Genomic DNA, 17,756 nt, shown 5'->3' on the forward strand with positions numbered 1-17,756 from the left:
AATGTTGTAAGAGGTCATGCTTTATTATAGTTAATACATTGTTAGTCTTATAAGTAGCTACATTATTTATTTATTATATTTGCTTTTGCTTTACGTTGCAACAAAAGATTATATACTTGTCATTTTTATTAAAGTTAACTAATATAAAGAAATTAAATTGATTATATTCTTAGTATAAAAAGTAAATAATATAGTTAAAACTAGTCTAGCCATAAATACTGAAACCAAGTTAAAAAAAAATTCTATTGAAAATAACATTTATTACTTTTAGCGTGTATACTATATATATATATAAAACAATTTAAAATGTAAAAAGCTTATTTGAAGTGGTCTCCATTGGCTGCAATACAGTACTTTAAACGTTGAGGCCAGATATCAGTAGAAGCATGCACTCTTTCCATTGGAAAATTCTTAACTACCAATTGTACCGATTGTGTTAGGGACTCCAAATTATTATGGCAGCAAGCCGTACTCTCTAAAATCTCTCTGACCATAAATCATAATCCAGCAGATCGCGAATAAACGACGGCCAGTCTTCAGCTCTGATGAAGTCCGAAACGTTCGTTCCCACCCAAGACTGCTTAGACCGAGCTTTATGATCCGGCGCCGAGTCTTGCTGGAAGGACCATTCTTGGTTATTGAACATGGTGTTATGGGTTGGTTGGTTAAGGACCTTCACTACCTTCTCAATAATGGTATCTTGATACACTTGTGCCGATGTTTTGATACCTTTTTCACAAAAGTATGGCTCAGTCGCTACTACTTCATAGCTAATACCCCACCAAACCATCACTGAAGTCGGATAGTGCCCATGTTGCACTCTGTAGACTAATTGAAAAGCTTCATTAGAGCTTTCAGCATAAATACGGTCATATTGTTTGTTAAAATGTTGCTCAGTTGTAAATAATTTTCATCAGTAAACAAAAATTTTCTGTGACCTCCCTTTGGGTACCGTAGTTGTAGTAGTAGTACCCTACCTACCTTCAGTAGTTGTTTCGGTTTTAACACCCTATTCTTTTTTAAAATATCAATTAAGAAATGACTAGTACGTCTCTTATAGGCTACAAGTCCTAAGTCATCTTTTAAAATACGCGACATAGTTCTAGGAGCTATCTTGATCTCCCGAGATATAGTCTTTTGCTGTCGGACAGGATGAGCACCTTTTTCGTACGAACACTACGTGGACGGCCAGATCTTTTTCTGTCACAAACAGAGGAGGTTTCGTTGTACCTATTAATAGCCCGGTACACAAACATTTAGCTCCATACCTACTTTGTGTAATACAATGACAGCGATTCGGTTTTATTTATCACCATTTTAATATCGCAAAATATTGTACAATGTATTGGCGCCAAAATGAACTATACTATAAAACTGATGGATTATGAATTCAACTGTAATTATTTAATGTTAATATTCAATTGTAACAGCGTTTGTGGTGACACTAGGTATATGTGTTATAAATCCAATAAAGATTCAACACAACCTTTTCTCATGTGCATATATTATTTTACTTCAAAATTTTCTGAACATACTTCGTATTGTAGATTCCCATCAAGTTCATACAAACAAAACGAAATCTTGTCTAACAAGAAAATACAAACTGTAGGAATAAGCTCGCAATGTAAACAACGATTCGCTCTCAGCGTCTTAATTACATCTCTTGAGATATTTGTTCTTGCATTTACCAATTTTGTTGCACGAAACTCGAAGCATTATGTAATGCAATTCGAATGTAACGAATACAAGGTAGAGAAGAAATAAATGTTACATGTCTTGTATTGTTTCCAAATATACAGAGAAGACAAAAAGAAAAATTAGAACTTGTTAAAGGGGCCTAGAACGGAGCATGCTCAAAAAAAACGGCACAAAAAGATAAGAAGCGTTACTAAAGCTACTGATGGCCTAAACTATGCTCTAAAGTTTAAATGAATATGGGCAGCGCATGTAGCAAGGCTGTCTGACGATCAATGGACCCAGGCCATATTGGGAAAGAAGCAGAGGAAGACCGCTCACGAGATGTGGGGATGATATCCGAACGCCGGCTTCTTGCTCGAAAAAGCATGACTCATTGTTCCGTTACGCCTATTGTCCCATTACGCTTATTGTACGCTTGCACCGCATCTACTGTTCATCCACTCGAATGGCCTATGCGTCCGATGATTCACCCCTTCTTTGTATCCTAAACAAAACAGTGATACTTCAATAAAAATTTCAATTCATTTTTTTAATTTGTTTTATGGAACACATTGCACATTTGAATATATCTATAATGCCTTTTTATCATTGATATTTTTTGTTTATTTAACCAGCCATGAGCAATATGAAATTAAACCTTAATAAGCTAGGAGTTTTTGTTTAATTTTATTATTTCAGCGCTACGAATTGAATACAATGAAATTGCATTCAAATATGTTGAGATCAGTATCATTATCGCTATTGGAAATTAGTACTGGCGAAAAAGACTCATCAAGTCTTTTAGCACCGCTGCCTTTAGATACATTTCATTTGTTAATTTATAATATGGGCAAAAATATGAGGTTAATATTTCGATTTAGAAGGATTTTATCGAGTTTTATGATATGATTTTGAGGCAATTAGGGAATACAAAACCAAAGATTTGTTTTTCCTCCACAACTCGCAAACTATCAAACTGCGGCAAGTCTCGCCCTTCTATGCCGTAACACGCAGTCTGCCGTTTCCAAGAGGTCTGAAGTTAGGGGGTTTGCACGTTACTGAAGTTTCCTTTTGTATAGTTCGGTTGACCTTTAAAGGTCTTCTTCGGCATTGGCAAATCCCAAATATTTATGAACTTTAGCATTGCGTATTAATCACGGCGCACCGCTCATAGAAGGTTGATTGAGGTTAATATAAAGATAAAGTTAAAAACAGTGTAATCCGAAGTCTTATTTTTTTATAATGACATATAGACATAATGGCATGGGCTTAATGTAATCCTGGTTACGTACGTATTTTATTTATACCTAGAGCTGCAGAAATCACGGTTATCACGCAATCATTGAAATCTGTCGAAGGAGGTTGTTGTCGACAAAAAAAGTTATAAAATGAGTTGTAAGACTTAGGTTTGTAGTGAGTGATATAATAAACATGTTTTAACAAAATGCGAGTAATATGCAAAGGTTGTTCGAGGCGTATCAACAAAACTTTTCCAATTATTTCGCTACAGGTCAGCGGGAGCTCTACTTAAAATTTGAGCTTTATAGTTAAACCGAGTGACTTACGGTGAAGTACGTTTATAAATTTGGTTTATTGATATTTTTTAATAATTATGCGATTCTCAGAGTTTATACATTCGAATCTATTGAATTTCTTTAAATAGAAGAATGAATTTATTTTGTTACGTTTTTAGACCGTTTATAAACACTAATTATTAATATTAGTATACAGTATGTATATTACTAAATCTTCACTGTGTTTTTTTTTAAATACATGTATGTGTACAAAGAGATCATGGAACATTACGATCTAGCCTAACTTAAGACTAATAAGTAATTTAAGTCTAACCTAATTTACTAAAAAGGATATTTTACATTAGAAAGTGTCTAATAACACTTAGTCTCTATTAAAGGGACACTGTTCTTGTGTTCTATTTTTTCACTTGCCACTGTTTAGCACTTAAGACTAACGTACACTAACAGTAATTAACTAGTTCAAATAGTCCTTTTCAGTCTTCTCACTAGGCCTGTGGTGTCAAGAAGTTGAATTGCCTCGACATTCACGTGATGGTGGAGCCTATGTTCGTGGGCCCCAGCAGTCTTTTTTATTATTGTTGCGACATCCTCTACATTAAGGTCCCGATTGAGGTCGTTATTGCGAATGTACCAGGGAGCATTGAAAAGCTTTTGTATCATATTTTTGTTTTCGTTTGTTATCGATTTTTAAATTGGACATTGAATGTATGAAATAACAACCAATGCTGTTTTAAAGCACGGTAAAGGTTTTAAAACCCAAATGCACAAATAGATTTCTCTACGCATTTCATACTCGGTCGTACGGTGAAGGAAAACATGGTGAACACGTCTCTTCTTTTACCAAAAGAGTAAGTACTTTCTTTTTACAATCAGTGTGGGTATCTCGGCATAGTTAAAGAGTCGTCGACGTGTCAGGCAAGCACCTATCTACTTATTAAGATGAAGACAAAAATCACGGAATAAAAGTTTGAGGCCAAAACCAACGGTTGTAGCGCCATTAGTATCCAAAGCTATTTATAGCGATTAGGGCCTCTCTCATAATTTGTTATATTTTATTTTTATCTATAAACTAATCTAATTTAAATGCTTATAGCGCCACTGAGTGTAGGCACTGCATTTTCCATGGAGAGTGTTCAGAGGAGTTGTTCGGACTAATACTTGCAGATGAGTTTCATTATTGGACATCAAGGCAAAATGCAAAATACAATCCGTCGTTCTACAACTGAGTATTTCTTAAGGCAATTTTTACCGCGCACCATTATTATGGGGAACCAGCTGACCACTGAATTAGAACATGACCAAAATATTTCCGAACCAATTCTACTTAGGGTGCTGGAAGAAAAGAGCGTACCAATTCTCAAAAGGTCGATATCACATTTGCTTCCTGGCAATGTGAGTGTCCATACCTGTTGGTTTCGAGAACTAGTATATATATATAGCAAATACTATGTATACAAGGTAGTAGTCTAAAATGGAACGTAAGCAATGGTTGTCATAAAAGGATTGAATATAATTTGTAAGCATCTGTCAGCTTATGTGGTGGTGACAATCACATAAATGCTGGGAATATTGCATACAATTATGTATGTGTTAATTCGTTATGCATATTAATTATAAAATTATTTATAATAAAAATTTAAAATGGATAAATAGAAACTTAATCTTTAAAAGTTTGGTCTCTGTAACAAAAAATGTTTGTTGATCTTTAATTCTGGCATCATTTCGCACCACTATTATTGTATGTTTTATTATATCCTCGGTGTATTCATCGTGGACATATATCCCACATGTCCATATGTCATATAAAATATGGAACTATTAAATTAAATACCTATATACTCTTAGATCTGAAAGTATAACATCCTAAAATACTAAAGTACCATCATCAAAATACCAGACGTTATATTTATTTGGTGAACAACTTCTGAAAAGAGATAACTTTTGTATGTTAATCTTGAAGGCTCTGAGTAACACTGTAAACGATAGTTATATATTTCTGAAATGTTTTCAAAAGTCTTTTCTGCTATCAAAAGTTAGCAGGGATGATAACTGTATTAACTACGTTTTAACGTCAAATTTCGAATTAACCAAAAGAGTGTGCAAAGCGTGTTTAGCGGCCTCACGGACTTTATCGTTAAAGCCAAGTTGTTTTGGTTTAAAAATTCGTTAATTATACGTGATACTGCAATTAAATAGGTTAATCTGAGAAAGTGCCTCGCGCAGTAACTGGTATCACTCTACCATTTTTTTCTCCATCAGTCTTTGATGTTAAATATTTTAGATGTTCAGGTGACAGCCCATCAACACCTTAGCTGAACCTTTTTTAAAATAATTTATAGCACTCATAATTTCTTCCGTTGACTGAATTTGAAGGTAGGCCTGGACTAATGTGGGAGGTTCTAAGGAAAACATGTCTCTGGGGCACTGGGATGCATTGAAGTGTATCTGTCAAAATATTATTTAGGAAAAGTGGTCCACGCCACGTCCACGTGGCGATGAAGGCGGTTGTTTAATCTAATCTGATTTTGACCTTTTATGACTTATTGTGATTAGATCTTCCTACGGGCCTTTTTTGTGGAGTATGGGTAATAATTGATGCTTTTACGCACCAACTGGTTGGGAGGATGTAAATTTAGCCTTGTCGAATGTGTGGACGCCAACTTCATTTATTGGGCTGCCACGAGCTTGGTGTGACTTCGCATTATAAGGAAGTCGCGCGCTTCTATATGTGCCGTGTACGCGTAGTGTTATATTGCTAACGCGAGTCTATCGAGTTACAAAAGAAGTCTTGCGGGATATTATTAAACTTCATTGATTCATAGACAACTTAAATTTATTATGCATGTTAGTACACGGGTATGTCTGATTCTTATTCACTACCAAACCAAAGGAAAAATAGTGTGTTCGTGTGTGTGTGTGACACACACGAACACACTATTTTTCCTTTAAATAGGACCTTTAAACCTCAAACACAGGGTTGATGATTAATCTTTAGATTGTATAAAATTTGGTCTCTCGAAGTATTTTTTGTAGATCATATACTTATTTTAGAGGTCATGAATCCTACATTTCAACATTCGGTAAACATACTTCCAGCTTAGTCTCAAATTCTTTCCCAATCTTTTTAACTGTCATACGGGCACAACACAGTTCACTTTACAGTTAGGTATTTTGGCTTTATTCTTGTACAATAGTATTGAAACGATATTGGCAGCATTATGCATAAATAGCCTACGATTTTTGCGAAAATAACTCAAACAAACTTATCGAAAACAACGAACAAGAGAATCAATTCCGCGTTTAATCAGTTAAATAAAAAACAACCTTCGAAACGAGTAATTGAAAAGCCAGTTCTTCACTTAAGCTCCTATTTTTAAGCTGTTTTAAAACAGCGTACCGATCGGCTTTTACGGATTAAGCTGTCGTTAGCTTTAGAATAAGCTAAGCCAGTACCAGGACAGCTTAAGTGACAGATTTTATATTTTGGATTCTATGTCAAAGTACAATAACGATGTTAAATATACACAATATGGGCGATATTCTTCCTGTCTTCTATGCCGATGAGTAGGGATGTCTACCGATTCAAATTTAATGATGTGGACGTGGACGACGTGACGCGAAACTTCTTGAGGCGCCTGAGGGATTTTACTGATGAAACGCAATAATAATAATATTAGCGTCACGAAGACGTGCAGCGTTTTCGTCGAAGAAAATGGAGAGAGCGATTGAGACCGATTGAGAAAGAATGAGAAAGGGTGAAGCAAATAGTCATGGAGCAATCAAGTGAGAAAGATCGAGGGAGAGAGAGTGCGATCCAGCGAACGTTACATCACGCATAGGAGCGAGAAATGGAAGAGATCTATAGTGAATAAGGTTGGGAGAGAGAGTAAGTATATCAAGAAAAAATACAAGCTATTGGTTGAGGCATAGAAGGCTGATCACCTACTTACCTATTCGACAAACAAATGATCATAAAACAGATACAGAAATCTGAGGCCCAGACCTAAATGGTTGTAGCGCCATTGATTTTTTTTTATTGGTTGAGTAGAACATATTCTTCTCTATGTCTTATGCAGTAAACGCAACTTTTTATTTCTTTATATTGCCAGTTGCCCTCCTTTTGATTATGTTCATTTTTTTATTGTAATGTAACGAAGTGTTAATAAATAATAAAATAAATAAAAATTATCATTAGCACGTATACAGTGTGAATATGAATATACAAACATAAACAAAAAATATCGATGCACGGCTAAGCTTCTACACACAATACTGTTAAAAACTATTTAACCATAGTTTAAAATTTAAAATTCAACAAAATCAAACTTCACAATTCATACTATGCCTATGGAGGAGTCTAATTTTATTAAAAAAATGATTACAACGGAGATAACGTGCAGGAGGCACACCTTATGTTTAGTGATTCCGCCTCCCATGGACGCTATATGCCAGTAGCCCCGCGATTGCGTTGCCGGCCTATAATGTATTGGATCTCTATTTTCTTGAAGCACCTTAAGTCGAATTGCTTCAGAAATGCTTCAGAAGGCAGTTGATTCCACATACTGGCGGTGGGCGGTACTAAAACCCTTCAAACACGCTCAGTTGTGAAACGACGGACATCGAGGTGATACGGGTTAAATATCGAGTATTCTGCCTCAAGGTCCGATGGTAAAACTAAGCTGCACCCGAACAACTCCTCTGAACACTCTCCTATTATTTCTTATGACTTAATTCGAACGCAATATATTGATTAATCGCAAAGAAAAGTTTCGCGCAGGCTCGCTGTAACCACAGCTGTTACGAACGTAAACTTTCTCCGTACGTTGCATCAGGCTTTTTAAAAATCAGGTCACGTGATAGGTCTGACCCATATCGAACTGATGACGTGTCTTCAAGGGGATCAATTCTGAACTTGCGTAACAACGTCTCAAACACGCTCAGACCTTGTATTTTTTTGTGCAATATTAAATACTTACGTAAAAGTAATGTCAATGAGGAAAAAACTCCAGATAGACTTTATCCACAGACTGAGTCCATATCGGAATGGGTGGCATGTGGATTTGAGTGACTGAAAAATTAAAAGTTACGGACAATAATCATGATTTTTATGAGGTAACAAAGCCTAAAGTTAGGGCAAAAGGCATTTCCTTATAAAATTTTCCATTTAAGGTACTGTAATGTGTAACCATGAAATGCCTACAATTTTTTCCACTTTAACATTTACAAAGAAAAGCGTTCATATGAGCAAAGAGCTTTTGTATTCTTTTAAAAATGAGAAATTACCGCCAGACCTTGGACGATAGAAATGAGTACTTTGCATATTTTCTCTAAAAATACAGCTCTTATCGTAATAATACCTGCTTCTTTACATATAATAGATGTTTAGACGAATGAACTGTATGTAAAATGTAATAGACTTGGATGGAATTTATTACAGGGATAATCATAATATCAAACAGTTAACAACTTTCTGTGACATTCCGAACACGATTGTAAAAAAATTGCTATGTAAATGATAAATCTTGTTAATTTTTGTAATTAATTTTTTTTATGAAATAGGAGGCAAACGGGCAGGAGGCTCACCTGATGTTAAGTGATACCGCCGCCCGTGGACACTCTCATTTGAGACTTGGTACGCTCTTTTCTTGCAGGACCCTAAGTCAAATTCGTAAAAAAGTTTTATTTAAATAAATACCAGCTGTGTACCATTAGATTTTCTTTCCATTATTCAATGTAAATTAACAATAACTGAAGCCGTAAACGGTAAGAATAATTTCCTAAAATAAGATAAGTACAAGGCTAAAACTACTTAAATAATAACATTACTTGAAAAATTCTTAAATTCTAACCCATTTATCATATATAAACTCATCACTAAATATTACTCTCTCAATCACGTTCTTTTTATTCGCTCATAAAAATATTAAAACTTGTTTTGAATAGATATGTGAATAATATAACTATAGTTAAACACAATTGTTTTATGAATACTGGTTTATATTTCAAGCTTTTAAATCTCACCAAGAGGCCTAAGTAATCCACGCATTTAATGTGGTATTATCTTGGTTAAGTTCCAGAGGGTAGTTAGACCATTAGATATGGCTTAGGGGCTTTAAACTAGGGTAGATAGAAATAATATTCCAAGTTTTGGAAGACGCTTTTGTGCGTGAGCGACGCATTAAAGTTATTAACTACGATTTATAATTTTCAACTTGGAGTAGTTTTGTAAAGTGACATATATTGTTTGACTTAGACTAATGAAATTATTCATTTGTTGCTTGTGCACACTCGTCATTTTCTTATATCGCAGCAGTGTCGCACGTGCAGGTTGTCCTGGTAACGTGGTGCTACATAAAGGTAGATAACGGATGAGGCTCTGGCGATTGACAGTGGCGGTATAGCCACACACTTGTTCCGGTAACGGATTAACAGAGCGACCTTGGTAGAAAATAATCGCTGAAAGGGCCTGGTCTTCCCTGGGGCAGAAGGTAACAGGAAAACACTGCTCTATATTCTTCCCTAGTAGTCAATAATCATGAAAATGTCTAATAATACTTCCTACAGTTGTCACAGGACATGATGCGCCAAGAGGCTGATAGCCAACCTCCAGTAATGGAGAGGCACTAAAAGAAGAACCTTAGAAAAAACAAATCTTAAATCAAATTTGCAAATTAAAAATTGATTATGTTTATTCGTAGCAATTGTTATTGGTGATAAGGAACCATTGACTCTCAAACGAAGCCAATCAATACAATTATTATTTATGTACAATTAGCCCGTGTAAACTTCAATAGTTTTACAATTCAATATTCGTTTGATATGTGTAATAACTATTACACATATCACAGGCCTGGTTTATTGACGTAGGTTTTCTACTAAAATCTACAACTTGGATGGGCATAATGTTACATGTTAATAATAATAAAACTCGACTCCTCACATCCTCCTATTCAGAACAAATCATAAACAAAACACATTTCATCAAAACCGTATCGCTCAAACCCAACGGGACGCAGATAGGGCTGCCACCGTTTTCTTTTTATGCAGACTGTTTTGGAAACAAACACACTATATACAAGCCACCCACAACCTCACAACTCTCTTCGCCCAACGTTTTTTCTCATTCAGAGCCCCTTTCAACTTTAACCACTTTCCTAAAAACAAAATTTTCACTAACCATTCAAAACTTTATACTTTCACTGAGAATCTTAAGTAACATCTTCTCAAGCTGTCTATGCTGATGCAGAAACTTATTCTTATTATATAATAATAGTTTAATTATAAAATGTCAGTGTTATGTAGAAATTATAGTCACACAACATGCCGAACCGAGGGTCCTTCAAGAAAAGAGCGTATCAAATCTTAAAAGGCTCATCGCAATCGAGCGCATTGAGAGTGCCCATTGGCGGCGATAACACTTAACATCAGGTGAGCCTCCTGCCTGTTATTCTATAAAAAAGGACGACTATCTGTCCAAGTCAAAAAAATCAGTTATTCATGTAAGTAACAATTATGAACGTTAACGTCAACGTCCACGACGCAGGTCGTACTAACGCAGGGAACTAAATCTCCATTTTATTGTGTATAACAAAGTTTTTTTTTCTTTTCTTCCCTTTAAATGTATATTATGGAATTCTTATGAAACATGGTATCAATAACTATAGTAATAGAACAAAAAAATTATAGGTTTTGAGTTCCCATTTCTGCATCTTCTTCATTTCTGGGTCTTCACAGTCTTAGCAGTAAAATGTTTATGGTGCAAATAGTAATAATTTAAATAGTTAATAGTTAGTTAGGTTACTTTAGTTGAAATACGGACCAATTTTTTAAATTTGTTTTAATTTTCATTTTATAAATTTTTAATTATTTTTATTATTACTATATAGGTTAAGAAAATTGTCGAACTATATATTATAACTATGAAATATTTAGTATACAATGTAACATTCATTAATTCATTATTTTCCCAAAAAGTTCGGGATCCGGAAAGTCGAGGTGGATGTTATTATTTCAAATTCTGGATTTTTTAAATGTATCTTATAACATAGACAATATCTATTGTAGTATTAGCGTAAATTGGAAAGCGGAATTCATTGGACAGCCCTTCAAGAGGTTACAGAATAACCTCAAAATGAGAAACACACTCAAAATTATACGGCGGGATATTTGCGGGATGAGAATCGTTCCCTCGGCCTTTCTTTGGATTCGGGGGTCGTCACAATCGGCCTTTTTTAATAAATAATCACAGTAAATTAGCTGGGCTGTTGACGAGTTTCACAAGAGGAAATTGGACGTTTCATCAATTACATTTGGGGATATTTTTATGTCCGGAAAAATAGATCTTTTGTATCATATCGTAATAAAATCAGCTTGTGTATAGGTCAAAATTGTAAAGCGTAGTGTAGTGTTGTAACTTGTAAGCTCTTCAGATGAACTCTGCTGTATTAGATGTAGAAAATTAAAAGTTAAAACTGATTTTGCTTTTAGAGAAATAAAACATTGATGAACAATGTACCAATATAACGGTTCATTAAACGCGCATAAGGCATGCCATAGAATACAAAATTGGTCTAAAATAAAATGTATTGTTGACCCATTTAATGCTAAAAATAAAGAAGTTATGGTGGTCCTGCTAATGTTTTCTTTTATTTTATATAATTTAATATGGTTAATCTTTAGTTGCAGGCACCAAATCAACACTGAAGGGCTGATAGGCCGAATCAAGCCGATCGGAGCCGAACCAGTTTACACCTGATAACCAGAATGTCCTATGTTATGTTCCATTAGTTTTGTCTCTATAACTATATGTATTACGCGCTCATCTTATCTAACGTTTTCTCACATTGGTTGCCAGGAAGATATTGCTCGAAAGTGATAAGGCCGCCAGTTACGAGTTTTTATTTAATAATGTGAATTGTAAGATGAGATTATAAATCTTTCTGCATGTAACGAAGTGTAAATTAATTGATTACTTTATTTTTGTTTGTCACCACCGACAACACTTTTTTATATATGAAGCTTATGAATGCAGCTTTTTTATAAAGAACGTAACAGCGTTGGTGTCTTTAACAATAAGTCAGTAACGCACTTTAGGCCTAAACAAAACCTAACCTAACAATACATACAAAATCAATGTTTGCAAGTGCAAGAAAACATTTTCTAATATAAAATACACATTACAATAGAATATTTTCACTATGATGAAAACATCGTCGTTCTATTTACATAGGTCCATTAATATAGCTTCAGCTATGTGAAGCCGTTGAAAAATGCAATCGAAAACGTGGAATTTCACAAAGCCGGCGTTTTGGATAAATTTCGGTGTTCTACTTTCGATCTATTCGAGTTTGTAGGCTCTCGTCAAAGTTGAAATGGAAAAGGAGTTTGTATATAAAGGTAAATGTAACGATTCATTTGTTTTATTTTATTTGTTAATTCAAAAGGCCCTTGATTTACTAATCTAATTAATGCGGGATAACAATATCAAAATGTCCCTCCCGAGTATATTAAATTAACGAACAGTGTTGTTGCTAATGAGTTAAAGTTAAAATTAGTTTTGTGTGAAGTTTATTTTGAGGATTAGAACCTAATTATGTGACCTTAACACATTCCAAGTGATTAATTAAATTATTTTAGGAATTTGTTTACTTTTATACTTGGTGAATTTCGTATCACCAACAGGTGTATGTGGTAAAACATAATACAAGTTTTTAAAACAGACCAAAGAGATCAGACCTCACACTACAGCTACACAATTTTTTGAAGACATTTAAATTTAAGTATGATATACAAGTGACAAAAAACGTCAAATTTTTCCCAGCTAGGAACAGTTTTACTTATTATTTATGATACCCGTGCCTTAAACGCTCACTTGTGGAACGAGCGGTGATACGGATGTTATTTTGTATTCTGCCTTGACGTCCGATGATGAAGAGGTTACACTTAAATTACTTATTAGTGTTAAGATGTCTTAGTAAAGTCACATGTATTTAAAAAAAAAGTAAGGTTCCCAGGACCAAACAAATAACGTAATTAAATTAAACGCTCAAGGTTTCATTGCAATAAATCGAAATCGTCTCAATATCCATAATATTTCAAAGCCCTCATATTTTTGGGATCATAACATTTTACGAGTGACCGTACGTTATGCGTAATTTACGCACCAACTCACGTTTTGCTGACTGTTTACGTGACGTAGGTATTGGAAATCTTTAAGTGGTACCTTTTTAATCGACCTCAAAGAGGTGTAGTTCTCAAAGAATTAATTACTACATTGAACTATGTAATACCTCGGATATGTTGTGTTATAATGAGGATTTATATAAAGAATATTATCGCGGATTTGTTTTGCTGTTTCAAGCAAACAAAACGTTTGTAAATAATAAGATCATTTCATCAGTTAAACAAATTTAATTTTGAAATAAAAATATTGCACACCGTGTAAAAGCTCTAAGTGTATACTTAATTTACACTTACGGGAAAATTTATATTTAAAAAGGAAAGCAGACTCACTGTGATGAAATTAATGGTTCAATAGCGTGAAAAATTTACGCGTTAAATGCGAAAAACTCATTTTCCACCACACTGACGCCAGAATGTTGTAATTCTGATATTTATTTTACATTTTAACTAAATTCTTAACGAATTTAAAGTATACTAATTAATTATCATGTTATATTTTTATCGTATGATTATTAAAAACATGTGTTAAATGAGCAAAGAAACCTCCTTGTCGTTCAAACGTAAGGCGTGAAGCCTTCTCGGGAATAAGAATCCCACGCTTAATCAACCAGGCCGACGTTATTAATACAAATTATGTTACACATACACAAACCATAGACTATTCAATCATTTTTCCTTTTGTTGTATAACTAGTCTGAACATAAGTACTGTTAGGTACATATTAGGTCCTTACATATGAAATTGGGGTTTTGTCGTACTGGTACTTTGACCTCAAATACCTCCTCTTTAGTTAGAAATTTCAAATTCAAATTTGTACAGCTATTTACTCATGTATTTGTGCTTCGATGACCGTCATTCATTTGTTTTTTTCTTCTGTTTTTTTCTGTTTGCGTCACTCATTTTACAAAATGGAAAACTTAAAGTATCGCATTATTTACGAGTACGAGTTCCGCCGTGGCACTAGTGCTGTGGAAACGACTCGAAGGGTGAATGATGTGTATGGCGGTCATGTTGCAAAAGAAAACACAGTTCGTTTTTGGTTCCAACGTTATCGTTCTGGAAATTTCGACCTGCAGAACAAGCCCCGTGGACGGCCTGAGACCCAAGTTGATAATGAAGTGTTGAAGGCTATTGTGGAAGCGGATCCATCGCAAACCACGTCCGAGTTAGCTGCAGGCTGCGGTGTTAGTGATAAAACTGTTTTAATTCACTTGAAGCAAATTGGGAAGATTAAAAAGCTTGAAAGGTGGGTACCTCACGAATTGACTGAAGCAAACCGGCAAACGCGCGTCGACTGCTGCGTTACATTACTGAACCGGCACAATAATGAAGGTATTTTAAACCGAATCATTACCTGTGATGAAAAATGGATTCTTTACGATAATCGGAAGTGCTCAGCGCAATGGTTGGATCCTGGTCAGCCAGCCAAATCCTGCCCCAAGCGAAAATTAACCCCAAAAAAGTTACTTGTAAGCGTTTGGTGGACTAGTGCCGGTATTGTTCATTGCAGTTTTCTCAAATCTGGCCAGACTATTACGGCTGATGTCTATTGTCAGCAATTGCAAACCATGATGGAAAAGCTAGCGGCTAAACAACCTAGGCTGATCAATCGCTCCACGCCACGGCTATTTCACGACAACGCTAGACCACACACTGCACAACAGACGGCTACCAAATTAGAAGAGCTTCAATTGGAATGTCTAAGACATCCTCCGTACTCCCCGGGCCTTGCTCCAACAGATTACCATTTTTTTCGAAATTTGGACACCTTCTTGCAAGGGAAAAAAATTAACTCTGATGGGGCAGTCCAAATCGCCTTCACAGATTTTATTGATTCCCGTCCGACTGGTTTTTTTAGTAAAGGGATCAATGAACTACCTATGAGATGGCAAAAGTGCATAGAAAACAATGGTTCATACTTTGATTAATTAAATATATTATATTTAAAAATATTCGACTTTTTGTTCCTCCCATACAAAATGAATGTAACAGAATTTGTAATTATGGCTGGACACGGTAAATATACCGTTTATAATAATAAACACGTTATTTACGTCAAGAGGTTAAAATAACATAACATAATTTTCGTTTTCCTAATAATATCTATAACTACAGAATTTATTTCCGACCCAATTTGACTTGGACCCTTCAAGAAAAGAGCGTACCAATTCTTAAACGGCCACAATCGCGAGCCCTTTGGCATTGATCACTTAACATTAGGGGAGGCTCCTTTCCATTTGCCCGGTTCTATAAAAAAAAATATGACCTCGCACTTGACGGGCGATATGTGAACTGTCAATGTCAAAATATTAAAACGTCATTGGGGGGAAACCGGTGTGAGTGGGTTTGGTCCATTGGTTCCACCATCTACCAGGCACCAACTTAGATATTTAATCAGCGCCTTTGCACTTGAACCCCACGGCCCAAATCTCTACTCAAAATCGAAGTTGGACGAATGAGCATATTCAGTATTTTTTATCAATAAGCCTCTTTAAAAGTATGTAACGAGAAAATTACCAAGGCGTCCAAGAAAATTGTTTCCCAGTGACAATGTACATACCTTTGTTGAACTATTTGTCTGTTAAAGGCGTGGGCTCCTGTCAGCGTCGATTAGGGTCATCTAATAAAGGAAAAACGGAAGATGTTTTTATTGTATTCAGGTTAGAAAATATTATATTTTTTATTCTATTCGGATATGTTCGGTATATGTGAATCAAAATCAAGTCGGGAAAATCGTTTGTGTTTATGGAATTTAAGAATATTGTTAGTTACTTAAAATCTTTTATATATTCCAGGTCACGACACTAAATTTCTTTGTTCAAAGGGTACACTAAGAATATATCACTTAGTGAACCTAAGCCTAGTGGTGGGACATGCGATATTCCACAACAAAATCTTCTTGGTTCCGATAATGTCCAAAAACATAAGTGTCGCTTAGATTTACGAACTCTTCAATAAGTCAAGGTAGTTTTTTTTGTTAATCCAGCGTCGCAACCGCACAACCCCTAATGTTACCTTAGTTATAAGCTCATTTTTAAACAATTAAAGTCAGTTGATACACAGATTCAAACAAAGTGTTTCTTTTAACAAATATCTGGACAAATCCATACGACAACCGCTACCGAACTTAATTCGTGTATATAGAATAAAATGTAAAGAATAGATACAGAAATCTGAAGTGTTTGATTTACGAGTGACGATCACTAACTTACGAAGGAAAATATTTTGAAAAGTATATTACGCAGGGCTAGATTTAGAGGTCTGTAAGCCTCGGGGTAACAAAGTTGTTGCCCCAAATTATTTTCTAAATAAAAAGAACTATTTTTTCCAGTTGAGTTTTACAATCAATAATTGATTGTGAACCACGTTGATTCTTTTAGTGTACAATGTAATGAATTTACAGGGGTAAAGGTAAAAAAATATCAAAAGAAAAGTTGTTTTCTAGTCGGAATTTAAGTCTCTATTGTGGGGCTCCACTTTTGTGGAGGCCCCAGCAGCTGTAGCCCCGATTGCTCTCCCCTAAATCCGGCTCTGATTTTACGAGAAGTTATTATATTAGGAAAGCCATAAAACATTTTTAACGTATCTCTTATTCTCTTATACTGTTTACAGCATTTAATCCATCTCATTCATTTAGTACTTTTAATTAAAAAAATTTATATATATATATATATATTTAACTGTCTTTTAATGTAAAAGAAAATTTTTAAGTTATATGAAGAACAGTTCAAACCGATTTCTCCCAGAATAAACTTTTCTATTTCAACGACTTCGCTATTGTTAAGGAATCTTTAATTAAATTTTTAAATTGCAAGTCACGAATTTGTTTTATCTTCGACTTACGATTTCTTTAAGTTACAGAGTAAGCTATTTGAACACTCATTTTTGCCAGTATATTATGTAACAAATTGCGGTATTATAATATATTTAAATATCTAGTTAACTAACGTTAATTTATGTATATCTTTATTAATTAAGAATAAAAAGCGCAAGTGAAATGTTAACAATCTTCTTACACCTGTAGCCAATAAATTATAAAACGTCAGTTTTAGTAGTGACCATTTTAGTATTTCATACATTCATAAATTGTAATATAACATTCTCGTTTCCGATAATGTCCAATAGGTCGACTACATTTATTTTCTTTATAGGTAACAGGTGCGTCACTTTTTTATTAGTCCAGCGACGCACAATCGGCATCGAATTTAACCAGCTTTACGAAGTAAATGTTAAAAAATTTAGGAAGGAACAAAATAATCCCGTATAATCTAGAATGTACTTTGTTAAATATGCTCCAAGGGACTTCTTTCTTACGCATTTGGTAAGGTGAAGATTTTAAGCCCAAAAAACCACAACGTTTCA

Source organism: Pieris brassicae, chromosome 7 (assembly GCF_905147105.1).
Source record: "Pieris brassicae chromosome 7, ilPieBrab1.1, whole genome shotgun sequence".
Taxonomy (NCBI): domain Eukaryota; kingdom Metazoa; phylum Arthropoda; class Insecta; order Lepidoptera; family Pieridae; genus Pieris; species Pieris brassicae.